The sequence below is a fragment of the Eutrema salsugineum genome, unplaced genomic scaffold, assembly GCF_000478725.1.
Source record: "Eutrema salsugineum unplaced genomic scaffold, Eutsalg1_0 scaffold_3, whole genome shotgun sequence".
Classification (NCBI taxonomy): domain Eukaryota; kingdom Viridiplantae; phylum Streptophyta; class Magnoliopsida; order Brassicales; family Brassicaceae; genus Eutrema; species Eutrema salsugineum.
The window spans coordinates 7,129,822-7,148,714 of NW_006256756.1; the positions used below are offsets into that span (position 1 = coordinate 7,129,822).

An 18,893-nucleotide genomic window follows, 5' to 3' on the forward strand; every position below is an offset into this window, starting at 1 on the left:
TTTTATGTTTAACCGCTAAAACATCTGCTGGTTCGCTAGTCAAAAATATTCCGCAAACAGAACCGCTTTAAAAAGTTTAACTAGTCGTACAAACCGCTTAATAACGCTCAAAACCACAATTGTCCGCTTCCGCAAACTCTCGTACTCGCAACTACAACCGCTGCGTTTAAACCAGTCAGGCTCTAAGTTGTTGGAAAGAAATCAGATTTTCTTTTCTGTTGTTGGGCTTAATTAGATTTTTGGCCCATTCATAATTGTTTGATATCAGGTCCAGATTTCGGCCCAATAGATGTGAAAGACTTGAGCTCATCTTCCTCAAAAGCTCCACCGGAGGCGATGTCCTGACGATCCTTTCTCGATGGTGAATTGAAAACGATGCAGCTCCGATCAAATCAAATCGGATGACTGGACAGGACTTTTACGAATTCAGAGCCAATAATTTTTCCTGATAAATTCTCCCAAATCTCAGCCATAATCTAAAAGACATTCCATGAGGATTTATCTTCAGAGTAACGGCTTCACCGAAAAGACTTTAGGCCACTGTTCCAAGCTCGTTTTGCTTCACCTGAGATCTCCAGGATAATCCCGCCAAGCTCGTTTCGAGATTTGAAGCAATGGCTGAATATGCTTGAAAAAAGAATTCTCTCAAGAGCTGAGTTATGTCAAGACCTTAGAGACACTGACTCCAACGACTAAACGCTAGATCGGGCGGTCAAAGAATCTTGCCATCCCCAAGCCAAGCAACAATTTTTTACGGAAACAATCCGGCTGAGCTCGGCGACTGCATAAATCTGGCTCGACCTCAACGCCAATCTCTTCGACAGAGCAATTCCGGACTTGGAAAAATCACGAGCTTCACAAGTGATGTCGTCTCTGTTTAAAGGAGCGAGCTCACAACTACGCACCAGCAACCAAAAGCTAAGTATCATCATCCTTACTAGTTCAAAATCTCAAAGAAAAAATAAATATCTTCACAATTTTATTCAAAATATTGCAGGATTTGCAGAAATTGTGGCTCCGGCTTGAATGCTCTGGCAACGCAAACGCCACTATAACGACATGTTATCAAGAACTTTACCTCAACATCTCGGATAAGCACTTTCTCCTCAACAATGCAACATTGATACACTAGCCAATGCTCGGGATTATAATAAAGAGGAGAACGTCACCACACTCATTCCAGCTAGTTCCCTAAAATGCCCGAAGTTATTAAATACCATAGCTCATCAAAGGAGCTCTTCCAAAATTCAGGTATCTATCGAAATCTTTATCTATTATTCAAACAAATTTTGTATTTTATAAAGGTCCGTCCCTCCAAGCCGAACTACGGTTGGCAAAAAAAGAAAAAAAAAAAAAGAGAAGCTCGTCAACCCAGCTCTTCAAAATTCAGGATCCGTTCCTTTAAGCGGAACTCACAAATTCGGAGTCTCGACCGAAGTCATCTGGTGTAACATCGATTTCCTGGCCAATTGTTAAATAACATTATCCATGGATGCAAACTTAAAAAGTCGAGATCCGTCTCGCACGCATCTCCATAAGTGATGTGGTGAAATAATCCAGATTTTAGAAGTCAGTCTTCTATTTAAATATTTCTAAGTCACCAAAAAGCCGAGCTCATCTTACACATTTCGGTGTGACTTAGGAAACAATGTGTCTGTATTGTGTGCTTACAAGGGTGTGTTACTATTCACAAACTCACCTCTTCCAGCACGAAAAAGCTCAATTGGATTTCAGGCTGAGTTCATTTGACTCGCACAAATTAAGTTGAATCCTTCAGATTCGCACCATAAGCCGAGTTCTCAACACTCACAAATGTAAGCTGAATTATCGTAATTTGCAAAAGACAGAGTTGAAACTCATATAAGCCGAGCTAACAGCCTCATAAGAATCCATCAATCACAGTTCACACCAGATTAAAATACTCATGAAATCCGCTGAACTCCTACATATACTCTTTCGTCGGACGGAGAGGGAGGCTTACTGATGGAGGTGTACTCTGCACCTTGGGTTTAGCCCGGTATGAACCAAGATCGGCCCAATTGATCTTGGTTTACGATGATTCATACCCGAAGAACATTTGACCTAGTAACAGCCTTTGGGCCTATTAAGACCGACTTACAATGTCGGCATTATCATCTGGAATTTGCAGAATATTTCCTAATCTTATCTAGAAAAATGAAATATTCTGAAAGACAAATCTCCGAAAAAAAAATTGTTTTTATCAATTCCAAGAAATAAGAAAATAAAGAAATCTCAAATCAGAATCGACCGATTTCAACATCTATTTAGAGAGCATCTCATTCATTCAAGGCATAATCCACAACTCCATAGAAAACCTAGAACACATCTTCTTCCTATTCTCGCTGTAATATGAACTACAAATGGCTTGATTCCTCTTTGAAGGATACGTAGGCGGTTCACATTAATTTCAGCTATAAAATCAATAAAAAATCTCCTAAACCCTTTGTGTGATACTTGGTATCAACAGTGACCGTATGATTGTTTGGAATCCAGGAATCAACCCTGCTTGCCTCTAGCTTGTGTCAGAATCCGATGGAGACGAGAGACCACTTGTTTTTCTCCTGTCCCTACTCAGCGGAAGTGTAGGCTGGCCTTTCAAGGGGTTTGCTAAATACGCACTATTCAACGGTTTGGCAAAACATCATCACTGTTATCTTTGACTCAAGGGTAGAGCCACTTTCACGTTTCCTCACTCGGTACGTATTTCAAAGTGTGATCCACAGTATATGGAGAGAAAGGAATTCAAGGCGTCATGGAAAAAGACCAAGGTCTTCAGCTCTTCTCATCAGGATAATCGATAAACAAGTGCGAAATCGCTTCTCAACAATTAGACCTTCGGGTGATCAAAAGTTCGAAGGAGGTCTTAGAGCTTTGTTTGCTACTAGACCGTAGTTCTCCATCATGATTTTCTGTAATTTTTTTCTTAAAAATTTATATTTTAGGTTTCCTTAGGAAACACACTAATGTAAAGGCCAGTGGCAGAGCCACGTTATATAGGGTGGGGTCAGCTGCCCCCAAGTAAAAAATATATAATTAGTATACTTTTTTAAGGATATTAATTATTGACCCCTATATCAAATAAATATTTTCCCCCATCAATTTTTTCATTTGTTCAGTTACTTTATTTGACCAATTGTTTCTATATGTAATTGAGTTTTATCCATCCAAAATTGATAGCCAAATAAATTTATTTACTTTTTTCTCTTAAGATCACTTATATTAATTTATGAATTTTAGATATTTAGTTGATAAATATGTACATACATCACACATAATATAAACATGTCTAAAAGTTAACTTATACTAACACAATAACCCTAGTTTTCAAATAAAAAATATATGATTAAAAAAAAAAATTTGCGGAAAGTTCACGATCAATATCGTTACTAACATCAATATCTGTTCTCTGCCGCGAACTGGGATCGTTCGCCAGCTAGGTCAGATTGAAGCAACATTTTTTGAGACCTACTTTCATACAAATCTTACAATATTTTAGCTCTAACTCTTTCAAACAATTAATAAAATTATGTTTTCTGTAAATTACATGATTATAAAATTGTAAAAAAAATTATTGAAAATGCTTTGAAATTATTCATCATATATGCAATAACTTATGTGATGAATGTGGTAACTTGCTAGTCAAAGTGTAACAAATTTAAGTCAAAAAATATAAATGCATTCATACACTTTTTATTTATCAATGTTTTAAAATGGTAAAATGGTATAATGGTATAATGTTTTTGAACTTAGATAATGTTTTAGTTTAAAAAATTTTGCCCCCGGTCAAAATTATTTCTGGCTCCGCCACTGGTAAAAACATCTTTTTTTTATTTTGAATAAACTTTACGTTCAATTCAAAAAAAAAATTCTTACAAAATTTCATTATAAGTAGAGCTTAGCTAGTTGTACTTGGTTACACAAGTCGTTTTATGAATTTGAATTCAATAACATAAAAACTGATACAATATAAATAAGTTAATCTAAAAAAATCTAAAATATATTAAAGTGGAAGCACAAAAGTACACTTGGCAGCACCACAATTAAAGTTAACATTTGCAGAAATTATTAATTCATAATAAACTCTATTTCCTTATTTGTTGCTAACAATTATTTTCTAACATATTAATATTGCGTATATGTATAACAACTTAACAAAATAAGTATTTTTAACATTCAAATAAATTATACATGCTTATATTAATATATTTACATAGCTTTTAATTTGGAGAAAAAAAAAACTCAACGTATATATTTTCAAAACAAAACATTTTACTTACTATTTTGGAATTGAGATAAATTATAAATACATTGTTGTAAATACTATAATAGGTAGATTTTTGAATTGTAGTCCTATTATAGGTCGAAATTCTAAGACTTACATTAATAGGTGGACTAAATAAAATAAGAACTAGGTAGTAATTCGCATCTTGCGCGGAGTGAGATATTTATAACTTTTTTTATAATATCCATGTTTGAGATAAAGTATAGACAATAAAAACTTAAAATTCTAAAACAAATATATTATATTAGTATAAACTATATTGTTGTATAAAAATAAAACCATGTTGGTAACAGTATAAATATAAAATTGTAATATATAATGTTATATAGTGCATTTTAATATTACAATAATTAAGTTAACTTTAACAGTAATGAAAAGAAAACTACGTATGAAAAAAGGCTGATTTATAAAGATTTTTAAAGCTTAAAATTTGATGGTTATTGGTTTGTGGATTTGTACATTATAAGTATATTCTATTGTTATTCATAAACATATTATAATATTTTTAAAAAAAATTATTGTTTTTTGATAATTTTTATAATCTAATCAAAATTTATTGTTATTCAAAAGGTTTGTATTTTAGTGATTCTATAATTTTATTATACTCTATTGTTATTGGGATAAAGATTCTTTACAATTTAAATCATAAATCAGAAGTTTCAAAATACTATATATATGCCTTAGATTCTCAAAATATGCTATAGTAAAAATATTTTATAAATTTTTTAAATCCACAAAACTCTTTGCAAATTTTACAAATCCAAAAAAACTCTGGAAGATTTGACTAATCTCATAACTTTTAAATTTAACCAATTTCTTTTTAAATCCAATTCACAATAACATCCCTCCCCTTTAGCATAAATAGTAAGAATGATAAAAATAAATGAAACAAATAATTAAATTTTGAGTCGATTAAAACACTCTTAATTATTAGACCAACAACAACTTGATATTTTTTTGCAAAGTCTTATGATATTACCTTTATTTTAAAATATTCTTCAAAGTTTTGAATCAGAGGTTCATTTGAAAAAAAAAATGATGGGAAACAAAAGTTATAATAGGTAAACAAATGCTACGTTTAAATTTTTTTTTTTTTAAAAAAATGATGAGTAAAATGTTATAGAAGTCATTTCTTTTTATATAGAAGATAATTGTAGGAATTCCAAATTGTAATATATAGATTTTCAAAATTTTGATTTTTTAAAAAAAATACTCAATAACAAACAGAAATAAATGCAAAATATATTTGTTAACTATACTAGGTAACAACCAAATTCCACCTGTATTATATTTGAAAAAATTGTAACTGATATTTTTTGCAAAAACTAGAATTGTTGTTTCTGTCTTGAATATTTTTTAAAATGGTTATACTACAATGATTTTTCTAAAAGTATAAAAATTTGAAAATAATCTATAAAAATATTGAATGCATAGTTTTAGTTAAATATGTTTCAATCATAAACAAATAACTTTCGTGTCATACGCCGCGTGAAGTATCTATAAAATATTTTATTTAACATGATTTATTTTATTTAAAAATAAATAGTTTAATTGATTTTATATGTATGCTAATAGTATTATGATGAGTACTAATATGATTTTGTATTATTATTGCAATTACAAATATATAATATGATTATAAGATTTTATTATTAATTTTCATATTTTTTTAATATGAATTTAATTGTATAGTTAATAGTTTAATTGAAAAATTGATATATCTTATTAAAATAAAAAAATTAGTGAATATTTTGTTTTATTTTTCAAAATTCAAATTATCGCATGTGCATAAGATATAAATTTATTATATGTTTGATGTGATAATTGATTCAGAAAAAGTAAACAAAGAGAATAAAAGAAATATAATGATTTTAAAAATATTTTATATTATATTATTGAATAAGGTTTGAATATAAGAAAATAATTAATATGAGATAATTAAATCTCAAGTCTTTTTTCTATTTGATTGGCTAATAAATATATTTTGAAATTATTTACTACTTTTTTGTTTGTTTAATTATGGAAAGAGAGATATTTTTTTGAACAATTACTTTTAATGATTAGTTTAATAAGATATGTTTGATTCTCTAACCAAATTAATGTCAGTGGTATTTGTTGCAATTATTCTAGTAACATAAGCTTTTTTTCAAAAAATCATTGAGAAGTTCTCTGAATTTGACACCTTAGCATGACACATTTGTAAATCACACATGACACAAATGTCTTTTTTAATGTGTTCTTGTAAAATAATAATATAATATTACATTGTTAGAGCAAATACTTTAAAGGTTGACAGTACACTAAAAAGTTTGTATACCTTTCTTTATGCATATTTTATTGTTTAAAATTAAAATATGATAACAATTTTTTGATTTAAAAAAATAAATAACAAAAATAAATTATATCTAAACAAAAATGATAAATGCAACTTATATTAAAAATAAAAAATAAAATATTCCCGTGCGGACGCACAGGGTTAAAATCTATCTATTCTATTAAAACAGAAGCACATTTAGTGCTTGCATCCAAACACTCCTAAAGTTTTTTTTTATAATATTTTATTTTATTTTTATATTTAATTTCCGAAAATTAGTTATTAATTTAGATATTTTTAGATTTCCTAAAATCTAGGTCATCTTTAATTTAAATTTCAATTTAATTAAATTTAGTTACAAAAATTTGCATTCAATTTAATTTAAATTCAAAAAATTCAAAAAACTTATAATTAAATTTTATTACGAAAATTTAGATAATAATTTTAATACTTTAAAATTTCTTAAATACAGAAAAGATTTAATTTTAAATTTTAAATTTAAATAATATTTTTATTAAAATGCATAGTAAATAAATATTTTATCGTATTTTATCATAAACAATCGATCTAAAATATTAAATATTTGAGATTAATAAATATTTATATTATACAATAATATGATCGAGCTGATTAGAGTTATATATATATATACATTTTTTAATAACACAAATAGTAAATAAATATCTTTTTATATATTTTTATAATCAATTGGTCCAAATATTCCATATTAGTAAATATTTATTGGGTAATACAATTATAATTATAGTCTTATACGGGTTAGTTTGTCAAAACATGTAAGATATTAAAAATGATTTAAGACAACTAAACGGATGGATTAGCAAATTCATAGATATATAGATTGTTTATGTGTAAATCTAAATTCACATAATAACAAAGTTTATAATTAACATTAGATCATTGTATACTTAACTAACGTATACTCTTATTCTACTAATATACAAATTTTACTGTTTAAAATTAAAATATGATAACAATTTTTTGATTTAAAAAAAATAAATAACAAAATAAATTATATATAAACAAAAATGATAAATGCAACTTATATTAGAAATAAAAAATAAAACATTCTCGTGCGGATGCACGGGGTTAAAATCTAGTTCTGTATTAATTTCTGTATTAATGAGTAAATATCTTACTATCCTATATATTTTAAACAAGATCTCATATATCCAGTATTAATGAGTAATTAACTTACCTAATTTCTTTTTTCTAATATACAAATAATTTGACAAACCAAAATATCATTACAAAAAAAATTCGTTATCATTAATAATTATTATTTTAAACTAAATCTTAACAAGATATCTAAACAACAAATCGATGTTTTATTCAAATAATTTTAAAAAGAAATAAATCAATAAATGTATTGTTTGTTAAGTTCTGGTTGTAATTAACATTTAAAAATAGTAAACTGGAATTCAAATATTTTCCTAATTAAATGAATAAAATCATGGATTTTATTTGATTTGAATTTACTATTTTTATTATTTCCATAATCATTTTAGAGAATATTCCATAAAATCCGTATAGAATTTACTATTTTCCGAATGAAATGCATAAAATAATATTTCCATAATTTACCAACATTGGATTCAAATATTTGTTAGCATTAAATGGTTTTTTTTTTCAATTACGGTTTCATAATATTATTGTACTAAGATTTGGTAAACCATAATATTTTTTTAAGATTTTGTATATATATTATCTCATTTATATTTATTTATTATTAATAAAGCTTCTTAAAGAAGCTCTGTTAAATCTAAGCTTATATAAGAAGTGTACGTTCTATTTTTTCTCTCATTTTCACTGAGCCTTAGTTGTGGTTTTTGAAAAAACTAATTTTTATTTCTCATGACCATTTATCTTCATGATTTTGTTCATTTCTTACTATCTTATTTTCTTTTGAAACAGAACTCATAAGCTGGATTTTTGAGACATATTTAAATCGAAACTCAGGGAGTCTAGAGGCAAGAAGTGTAAGGTTTTGATTTTTCTATCTTTCTCTTTTTTGTTTAATGTATTCATCTTATTTCAAAAAATTAGAGTTTGATTTTTGCATCTTTCTTTCTCTCTCTTTTTTTTTCTGGTGGGATTCGTGAAGCAATGTGCTAGATTCGGAGATGAAGGAGCTGGTGGTAATGAAGAAAATAGTAAATGCTTTTAATCATCACATAGATGCCAAATGTTAAACTATAATGTTAGTATCTTCATTTGATTTGTCGAATTATAATGTTAATCTAGATGAACAATTTGATACTTAATGAACAAACAAATCATGATTATGATTTTTTTCTTAATTTTTTATTTCAACAGAGTATATTTATACGAGACGTGAGTTTCTTATACGAGACGTGAGTTTTCCCACCACACCACTGCAAAGATAGTTCGTTGATCTTTTTATTGCGACTGAGTTCATGGACACTGATCTTCATTGATACATTAGAACCAACCAGAATTTGTCCGAATAACACTGGTAAATGTTCTTGGTTTCAGATATTAATAATAATTTTGAATGTACAAAGATGAAAGTGACATTAATCTACTTACTTTTTTTTCTTTTTCTTCCAGTGAATCTTTTATTTTCAAGAATTCTGTTAATATAAAGGGTTTATATCTTTGTTAATTTTCAGGAAAGATCTTGGAGAAGAGATGCAAACGTTTAACCAACAATAAAGAATCTTCATAACCCATTATATCAAGTAAGCGTCGTTTTACTTTATATGCTCAAGTATTGCGTCTTTCCTCAGCTCATAAAAGCCGTGATTTTTGCTCTTACAAACATTATATTTGATTATTTAAACTTTAAATTTAACAAATTTGAAGATGCAGTATCTCCTGAATTGTTTTTTCTCTTCTATTTTGCAGGCTATATGTGATAGGAAAATTATGAAACCTGAAAAGCAGCTATGTTTAAGTCATCTTTATTTGTTTGTTTTTTTTTTTGGGATATAAACTCTTTAGATCATGTACCTGGGTGGATTTTGGAGTGGACCTGCATCTATGTCTGAGCTTTTTTCGGTAATTTCAATATCCAGACTGCATGACATTTGCTGAATTTGAAGAAAATGCAAAGAGTGATGCTTTCTCAAGCACTTGAACTCTTTTCTCACTGACTCTTTTTTTTTTAAATTCTTTTAACAATTTTCATACACAATTTAATTAACCAGTTTTTTAATACTATTTTCTTTACTATACTTGATACAATGATCTTCTTTTTTATTAACATCATCGTTAATTAGGATATTATATATTTTATGGTAATGATTTGTACCATGTTAGCAAGAATGTTTTCTTAAATAATAAAAATTATAGAACCAACTGCAGACCATTTATTAGAATAGTTCATGGTGTTGCTGTTAAGTAATAAACCCTGAGATTTTGGCATGATTATTATTGGTCTAACATGTCGAGATATGTTTCCACTATTCTAATGAACTTTCATGAAGACATTCTATTTATATTCACAATAGGTTTTTTTGCATGCTATTTATAAGAAACACAGAGTAATTAGTGGAAATCGATATCAATTATCACTACGTTCTCTATCAATCTTTCTTGAATGCATGATTTATAATCAAAATTTATTCCTATTTGTATAATTTATTTTTCAGCAAACTCTATATAAAAAAAATATGGACAACCATGGATACCAAATTGCTATAGCTTTAATTAATACTAAACATGATCTTTATTTGACAATTTTTATTATTTGACTGTATAATTTGCTTTACTTTTTAATATTTGTTATGGCAGGGAGAGGAAAGTATGATAATAGATAATTCTGTCTTTTAATTGTGATGAAATATAAGAGAACAACTTCTAATTAAAAAAAAATTCAAGGGAGTTGGAGGAACAAATGTGAAGAGCCAGAATTGGAGCTAAACTCAGCAACAGAAGAAATTTTCTGAGACTTTTATCTGCAGGAAAGAGAATCATGTAGTGGAAATGATCAAACTAAGAATTTTTCTATTTTGTTTTTAATTTAAGAGATATTATTTCTCTTTTATCATAAAAAGAAATGATTTTCTCTTTCTTTTTAAATATTTTTAGTAGTGAAATGTTGGTTTTTTTACTTCTTTTTTTGGTTAAACTTCATTTTGGATCAATTTGAATTGATATAATGAAATGGTTTGGAGATTGACTAAAAACCCTTAAGTTTTTTTTTTTGTTTGGTTCAATATATTCTTATTATTTTTTTATCGTGGATTATTACCTGTTCAAGTTGAACATCAGTTTTCCTACAAATGTAATGAAATTAAGCTTTAGAAATTTGAAAACTAAACCAAAAAAGGGGTTTTGGCATGATCTAGATTAATTTTTTTTATCACTGACAAAGATGGAAACCCAAAAAATAAAACCATGAATTTGGTTTCCAAAGAAAACACATAGTAAGTTTCAAATTTTAAATATTTTGAAATAATGTGGTAAAAGTGATATTCAAACATTGATAATTTTTATAGTTGGTGGTTTGTTTGATTTTTTTTTTTGTTTTCTATTAAGACCATCTCCAATGGTCCTTTATTTTGAGGGAAAACATCAAAAAATGAGGGAATCTCTTCTCTAACGGTACTTCATTTTGAGGGACAAAATGAGTTTATGAACAGTATAACATCAAATTTGAAGAAACATTATTCATCCCCTCATTTTACTTTTAGCTTTGTTTATTTGCAAAATGATCCTTTAATTTTATATGTATCTGATTTATATCTAAACAAAGTTTTAAACTTTTTATTGACTATTCAAATAAAATATTATGGTTTTTAAAACATAATTATTAATAAATATTAATTAACTTCATAAATAAAAATGTGAAAATTTAAATTTAATATATAAAACAAACATAAAATAACTTAACAAACAAAATAATTCAAAATACATAATTAATATCATACATAAAGATAAAAGATAACAAATAAAATTAACATATCTTTATAATTTATTAAAATAATTGGGTATAATTTATAAATTTAGAAATAATAGGAGTTGTTTGTAATTAATAATAAATAAGAAAAGAATATACTTAGAATATTTTTTTTGAGGGAACAAATGAGGGATACTATTGGAGTAAAATTCTACCTCATTTTATTTTACTCATTTTGAGGGAAAAAATAAGGGAAACCATTGGAGATGCTCTAAGGATTTATTTTGTCGGTTTTTAAACATTAACCAATAAAAAAAAACAATGCAAAGTAGACTATGTGAAACTATAATTAAAACATTGATTGTTGAAACATTGATAGAATAAATTATAACTTTAAATAATTTAAATTTTAAAAAGTCTTCAAAATCTCATGGTTATGATAAAATAAAAAAATTTCAAAGTCTCACATATAAAAATAATAAATATATCTAAAATGAAATGATTTAAATATGAAATTATAAAAAAAAATAAAAACCTTGGTAAGATGAATTTTGAATATAAACACAAGTATAAGCAAGAGACATATAATAATAGTTGTGTTGAGATTTTGAACGATTTTAATGTATAATCACCATATGAATAAAAGGCTAAACCTTTAGTTTGACCTTGGTTTTAAAAAAAGAAACAACAAACAACCAACAATCTTTTAAACATGTATAGTTTAATAAAATACTTAGAAAACTAATCGGACGGTTATAATAAATTCGATACAGTAAACAATAATTAGAATACTATCATATTTCAAAAATTATTTAGTTATATATTTTAATATTTATATCATTCGTCCTTTGTAACTAAGTATACATCTCATTTAAAAAACATTAGAGCCAACAACGGGTCAAAATCTAGTTTGTTTGAAACATAAACAGGATAAGTTTTCGTAGAATAATAAGAAAATACTGAAAATCTAGTTTTACTAGATTAATCACATTAACATTTAACAAGAATTAATTTTTAAAAACATGTAAAACATAAGAATTTATGGAATCACTCTCAAAACATGAACAAGATTTATACATTCATCACCAAAAACTTTGTGGATAATGAGTTTGAATGGATTGACCTAGCCTATCTCGTCGTGGTGTCTTGTCACCATGAGACGATTAACGCTTTTCTCTGTTTTTATCATCGTTTAGGGGGCGTAACGGATAACATAGTGGATGGCATAGTGTTTAGTGGTGTGATTTCAACCCATGCTCGAGTGATGATGTGATGATTGAATGTTGTCGGAGTCAACATGAAATCAACCCTAATCCCTTGATGACTACATCGTCTTCAAGATCTGGATGATGTAGATTTTCTTCTAAGAAGGATAGATATCCCACTGCGGATAGACGTGGTTTTCTTTTATCCAAGGTTATTATAGGTTGCTGCAAAATCACCACCCAAAAGAATTGGTAATAAGTTTCCTTATCTTATGTTATATTACACTAGAATTAGATAATAGTAGTTTGTTGATGGGAAAGTTAGATCGATAGAAGGAATTGTTGTTGTTTTTGATGATTGAGCAGCAGCTTCGGGTTTGAGAATTAGTCTTGAGAAATCAAATATATTTATGGCTCGTATTTCTATGGACAATCGCTTCTCAATTGTAGACTGATTTATTTTTCCCGTGGGCAATCTATTGGTAAGATATTTGGGTCTTCCTTTAATGACAAAAAGAATACTAAAGATGATTATGCGCCATTAGTGGAGGGTATTCATAAGCTATTGGCTCGTGGACAGCCCGACATCTTTCTTATATGGGCCGTGTGCAGCTTCTGCTCTCAGTTATATTAGACCTCACTAACTTCTGGATATCCGCTTTCCATCTTCCAAAAAGTTGTATTATGGAGATAAAGTCGCTCAGTAGCTCTTTCTTATGGTCTGGTCCAATCCTAAGTTCTAAGAAAGCTAAGGTCTCATGGATTGAAGTTTGTAAGCCAAAGTCCAAAGGAGGTTTGGGGATTTGGTCTTTGATAAAGGCTAATAAGTCTGCTGTCTTAAGCTTGTTTGGAGACTATTGTAGAATAAATCTTCTTTGTGGGTTGTGTGGATCAAAGAGTATTTGCTGAGTGGTCAATCCTTTTGGTTATTACATGAGTCTATACTCATGGCTCTTGGATATGGTGGAGAATGTTAAAAACAAGAAGTAGAGCTAGAGACTATCATCACATGAAGGTGAATAATGGAGAGAAGACTTCTTTTTGGTATTACGTGCACCTGTGGTTTTATTAATATTGGTGTATCGCCCCAATCTTCTTTGGCCTCGATTTGGCGCTCTCACCCGACAAAGAAGATATATAATACCGTATCAGTTAGTCCTAAATCATATCCCATATGATTAGCGACTCAATCAAAACCTCAATCAAGGAATGAATCAATTAGTACCGTAGAATCTGTGTTTGACTATCATTTGTATTAACTAGCTTTGATATTCTTTTGTATATATAAAGGTGTAATCCTTCTTGTGAATGAGATATACAGAAATCCTTTTCATCTCTGTTATTACATGGTATCAGAGCCTGAATCATTTGTTTTATAAGAAAAAAAAATGTTTTTGAATCAAGAGAGAATGACAAATTCCTACCTAAAACGAAACACGAACCTGATTGCTGAGACGAACCTGATCCTGACAAACACGAAGCCAACGATGAAGATGGTGACACCCATGAGCAAGAACTTGACAACGATGACCATGGAGATCTGACAAACAACCCGATATATGAATGACGACGAACGCAAAACCAAGACGATTTTGTATGCAAATGCGGTACGTGTGAGTGCACCTACGCGTTGTGAACATGCGAACAATATGATCACAGACAAAGATCGAGACGGAGTCGGTGGGATGAGTGATGATCAATGGCGTGGAATAAAGAATTTACTTAATGCTGGAAAAACAAATCAAACCGAATGTCTCTCGGGTAAGATCTGTGTTCCATTTTGGATTTTGGACACAGGGGCGTCGCATCACTTGACGGGAAGATTAGATATATTGTCTGACTTGAGGGACATTGCACCTGTGATGATAATACTAGCTGATGGATGATAATACCGTATTTTTGACCATTTTTATGGATTATTTTGAAATATTTTTTTTATGTTTTTTTTAATTGTTTTTAAGTACTTTTATTACGTTTTTCTAGTATTTGTAGTTCCAAGACTCGTTTCAGGAAACTTAAGGAAAAGCTTAACAAAATGGATAGAAGACCAGATTTCAGCTCAGAGTCAAACCGTCAGAAGTTCACCCCCGATTGAAAGCCTTCTCACCGTCCGAACCAGCTCAAATTTGGAGATCTTAAAGATGGAAGTATCAGCTTTCCAGTACACTTTACAGTTTGGCAATCCAACGGTTCAATCAAAAGATACGCAAAGAGCAAGATATCCCGTAAACCAGCCAGCAAGCATTTCCACCCGCGGCCAACAGGCCATTCCCCGCGGTCACAACCATCCCGACCGCGGCCAGCCACCCATTCCCCGCGGTCACGAACTTCTCGACTGTGGCCAGCTAACTCCGAGTTTGAAAGCCCATTTCTGAAGCCCGTATCATTTTCCCAGCCTCAATTCCGGAACCCTAGACACCAGAGAGTATTGGAGACTATAAATACATATCATTTAGGTTGTTTTTGAAAAGAAAAGAGGAGAGATAAAATACTTTACAGAAATTTTACTTTAAGCTTTGTTTTTAGATTTTAGGGAGAGAGAGATCTATCTCTTGAACCCTTGTTCTTTCTTTTTCAATTTCGGTTTCTGTTCTACTTTTTAATACTATGTTTTTTATTTCGTTTATCATGTCTGAGTAGTTTTATTGTTGGGTCTAAGGGATTTTCGATGGGGATATATATGTTCGGTGAGGATTCCATTGGCTATTGAGCCGAATCTTAGAACTTTTTCTTCTGAATTCATTTTTACTGCATGAGAGTAGCGTCATGAACTACAATCTGATCCAGATGCTTGGTGACACGAAAATGTTCATCCGGTGTCAAATCTAGTTTGGGAGAGCAAAACAAACATAGGAGTGGAAACCTACCTATGGGCGATTTGTGAATGCTGACGAGTCTTAAACATAATGCATCTCTTCTTTTCCAGGGCCAGAGTGGAAACCTACTGGTCAGGGTTGATAGAGATAGTTGTCTATGATCACGACAGTGGCGTATTTATACGTCCGTGAGTCAAGTTTGAAAAATTTAAGCTAAGATCTTATCAAATTTACTCTCTAGCAATGTTTTAAATCGTTCATACCCCTGAGAGAACTTCCCTGAACCCCAGCGCTTTCTTTTCTATAGATTTACACCGATTTTCATTCAAGCTTTAATCTAGTTTATTTGTTCTTTCAATCGATTTTCATTAAAGCAATTAGGTTTAGCCGTTTTTCTTGTTTTTACCCGTTTTCGTTAAGTTTAGTTATTAGGTCATTTTAATTCCCCGTATTCTCTCTTCAAGATTCGTTTTTACGTTTTAAACACACCATCAAAACCCTCACAAAACTCGTCTGGTTCTAGACTTCCTTACTTTATATTTCTTTCCAAGGCTTTTGCAGGAAAGATCCTCCTTCCCTGTGGATTTGATCCCTAAGTACTACAATCGATCAGCTGTGCACTTGCGGCTATTGATTTCATTTAGAGTAAAACTTGACACCCTCGACACACACCACATCAAGTTTTTGGCGCCGTTGCCGGAGAAGGCACGCGTTTTCTTTTCTGCAAAACCCTAAGAAAGGTTGGTAAATCGACTCTAGGACCCCTTTTTCTGCATATTTCCATTTTTCGGTTATTTTGTTTCCATTTCAGAAGCAATGGATCCTAAAAATCGAAATCCCTACTATGAGGAATGTTTTTACAACACTCCTCAAGCCACCAGACGCCGAGAGAAGCAATACTTACGCGATCTCTACGAAGAAATTTGAACCAAAGACTCCAGAACGAGCCCTACGTACCTCCAATGGTAAACCCTAGACGACCTATGTATCGCCTACCTCACCAGGTTCTCCAGCAAGATGAGAACGTCCAGCTCAGTAACCGATTGAGTCAGCTCGAAGGCGTAATCAAGCAGTTCATAGAAGCTCAAGCAACCGCTACAGCCGCTCTAAACGAAAGGATTGACGAGATATCAAAACTTTTCAATGAGAAGATCGATAACCTAGCTTCACAAGTCAAATCAATAGAAGAACGAGCAACCAAGGACGCAGCTATGATCGCTAACAAGTTCGACAGCATAGAGGAAGAGCAAGCGAAGCACACCTACGAGCTTTGCAGCACCAAAAACAAAGTCATGGACCTGGATTTCAAACTTGATGATGTGGACAAAGCCCTAAACTAAGCTAAGAACGAGTCTTATGACTTCACAGTCGAAGTTTCAGAAAAGGTTTACAAAGTCATTGACAAAACCGAAGAGCTTGACTCAACTATGGAAGAAGTATTCTATGCTCTTGATGAAGTTGAAGAAAAGGTTGAGGAGATCATACAAGGACTTGGAGAGCAGATTTCAGCAACCAAAACTAAAGACTCAAGTCCAGAGAGGAAGTACATCAAGCCAGAAGACCCAGAAGATCATCCAGGAAGCAAAGGAGCAAGCAACATCAGCAAATCAACTCGGAGACACTTTCCCGCAGTCGGGTCACTTCCGACCGCGGCCAAGAGGCTTTCTCCTGTGGTCATGCTCGGTCTACCCGTGGCCCATGGGCGATTTCCTGCGGTCGAGTCTCTTGCAGTCAAGGCTAACCGGAAAAACGTTCCAAAACAGCTCGTTCAGCTCATACAAGCAGCTGTGCGTCTGATATACCTCCTGGGATGACTAAACCACTCCATCAGAAACTGGTTTGCTCCATCAGCATTCAAAGATCTGAAGACGAAGACAAGTCATTGCCCTGCAACATGGCCTTGTCTTGTGAAGATGAGTATGAAGAACAATACTCTGAAGATGAAGAGTATGGGTTGTTTGTAGAAGATCCAATCGCAGGATATTCCTCCGAAGACGGTTCAGGAGAAATTCAATGGATCACCAACAACATCAGGAGAAGCTCATAGAGTTCAAAAATGTGGTCAGGTCATTCCCTGCTCACCTAAGCTTTGATGAAATCTGGAAGCTTGGTCGTTTGCAAGTCTTTTTCAGGTACTGCAAGGAGTGTAAGGAGGATATCCATAGATACTTTATGCAAGCTCGATACATGACAACACCAGAAGCAGCTGTCTATGCGATTCACCTTAAAACACCCGAAGACTGCAGCTACTACACCAACAAAATCAGCAAAGAAAAGCTCGACGAATTCAATGATGTAGTCCAAAATTTGCCTGAAGAAATCACCTTTGCCAGAGCTTGCAAGGACTTCATGATAGGCCATTACTTCTGTGAGAGCAAGGAATCAATCTCTGAGATAGAAGACTTGTTCAATCATGCCAGAAGAGGTAAACCTGTTCGAACACTTCACAAAATCGAAGGTGTAGGTCAGTTTCTCATCTCTTGTTCTATTAGATGAGAAATGTTTAAAAACGTGCTTTGTGATTCTGGAGCTGGTCTTAACATGATGTCCAAGGCAATTGATTTGAGACTTGGTATTAAGCACCTGTGTAGGACTAGAGCAAAGATTAGTCTAGCTGATGATTCCAATGCAACGCCTCAAGGAATAAAGCTCATGAAATTCCTTTGAGAATAGGAGATTGCATTGTGCCTGTCGACTTCTACATTGTCGAAACGAGACGCAACACATCCAGCGATTCTCGGATGGTCTTTTCTAGCAACTTCCGGAGCTATAATGGACTGGCCAAACCGGAGGATTTCGTTTGCTAATATCGACAAAGATGTCTTCACAGAAGCTGTCTCATACAACAGCAAAGCAGGAAAACGTTCTGCAACAGAAGAGTTTGAAGAAGAACTTTGGAGTGACGAAGAACCTGCTAAGCAAAGCAAGGAGATGTCGAAAAAGACTTGTCTCAGGACAAGATCTTCTTCATTGGACTAAGCCACGTCCAACACCAAAAGTCGAGCTAAACGACTTAAAACAGAAGCGCTTAATGGGAGGCAACCCATTTAGGTATTGTTTTCTTTAAGTTTTTTCTTTCTTTTCTCATTTGATCTTTTTCTTTTTCTTAGTTTCAGGTGTTTCTTATAAAACAAAAAAGACCAAAAAAAATCAAAAAACCGAAAAGACCAAAAAGAAGGATGGTCCCTGACTGCTCGGCCCAGCAGAAACCAAGGAGAAGCAGGAAACAGGCCGCGATATAAGCCCCCGCGGTCGCAGGTGTTCTGACCGCGAGAAACACATGTTCGACCGCGGCCGCGTCTTCCTGACCGCGGCCGAAAGCTACTTTGCCGCGGTCACGTGGCTCCTGACCGCAGCAAATGGTTGTTGAGAC

General features: G+C 31.6%; 1 long non-coding RNA gene across 1 annotated transcript; it reads left to right on the forward strand.

Annotated features, from left to right (window-relative positions):
• The first annotated feature begins 360 nt into the window (after positions 1-360).
• LOC112085213 lies at positions 361-8,841 on the forward strand. The gene is made up of 3 exons (XR_002898772.1): positions 361-1,251; positions 8,550-8,614; positions 8,740-8,841. It is a non-coding gene; the product is annotated as an uncharacterized LOC112085213 (long non-coding RNA).
• The last annotated feature ends 10,052 nt before the right edge of the window (positions 8,842-18,893 follow it).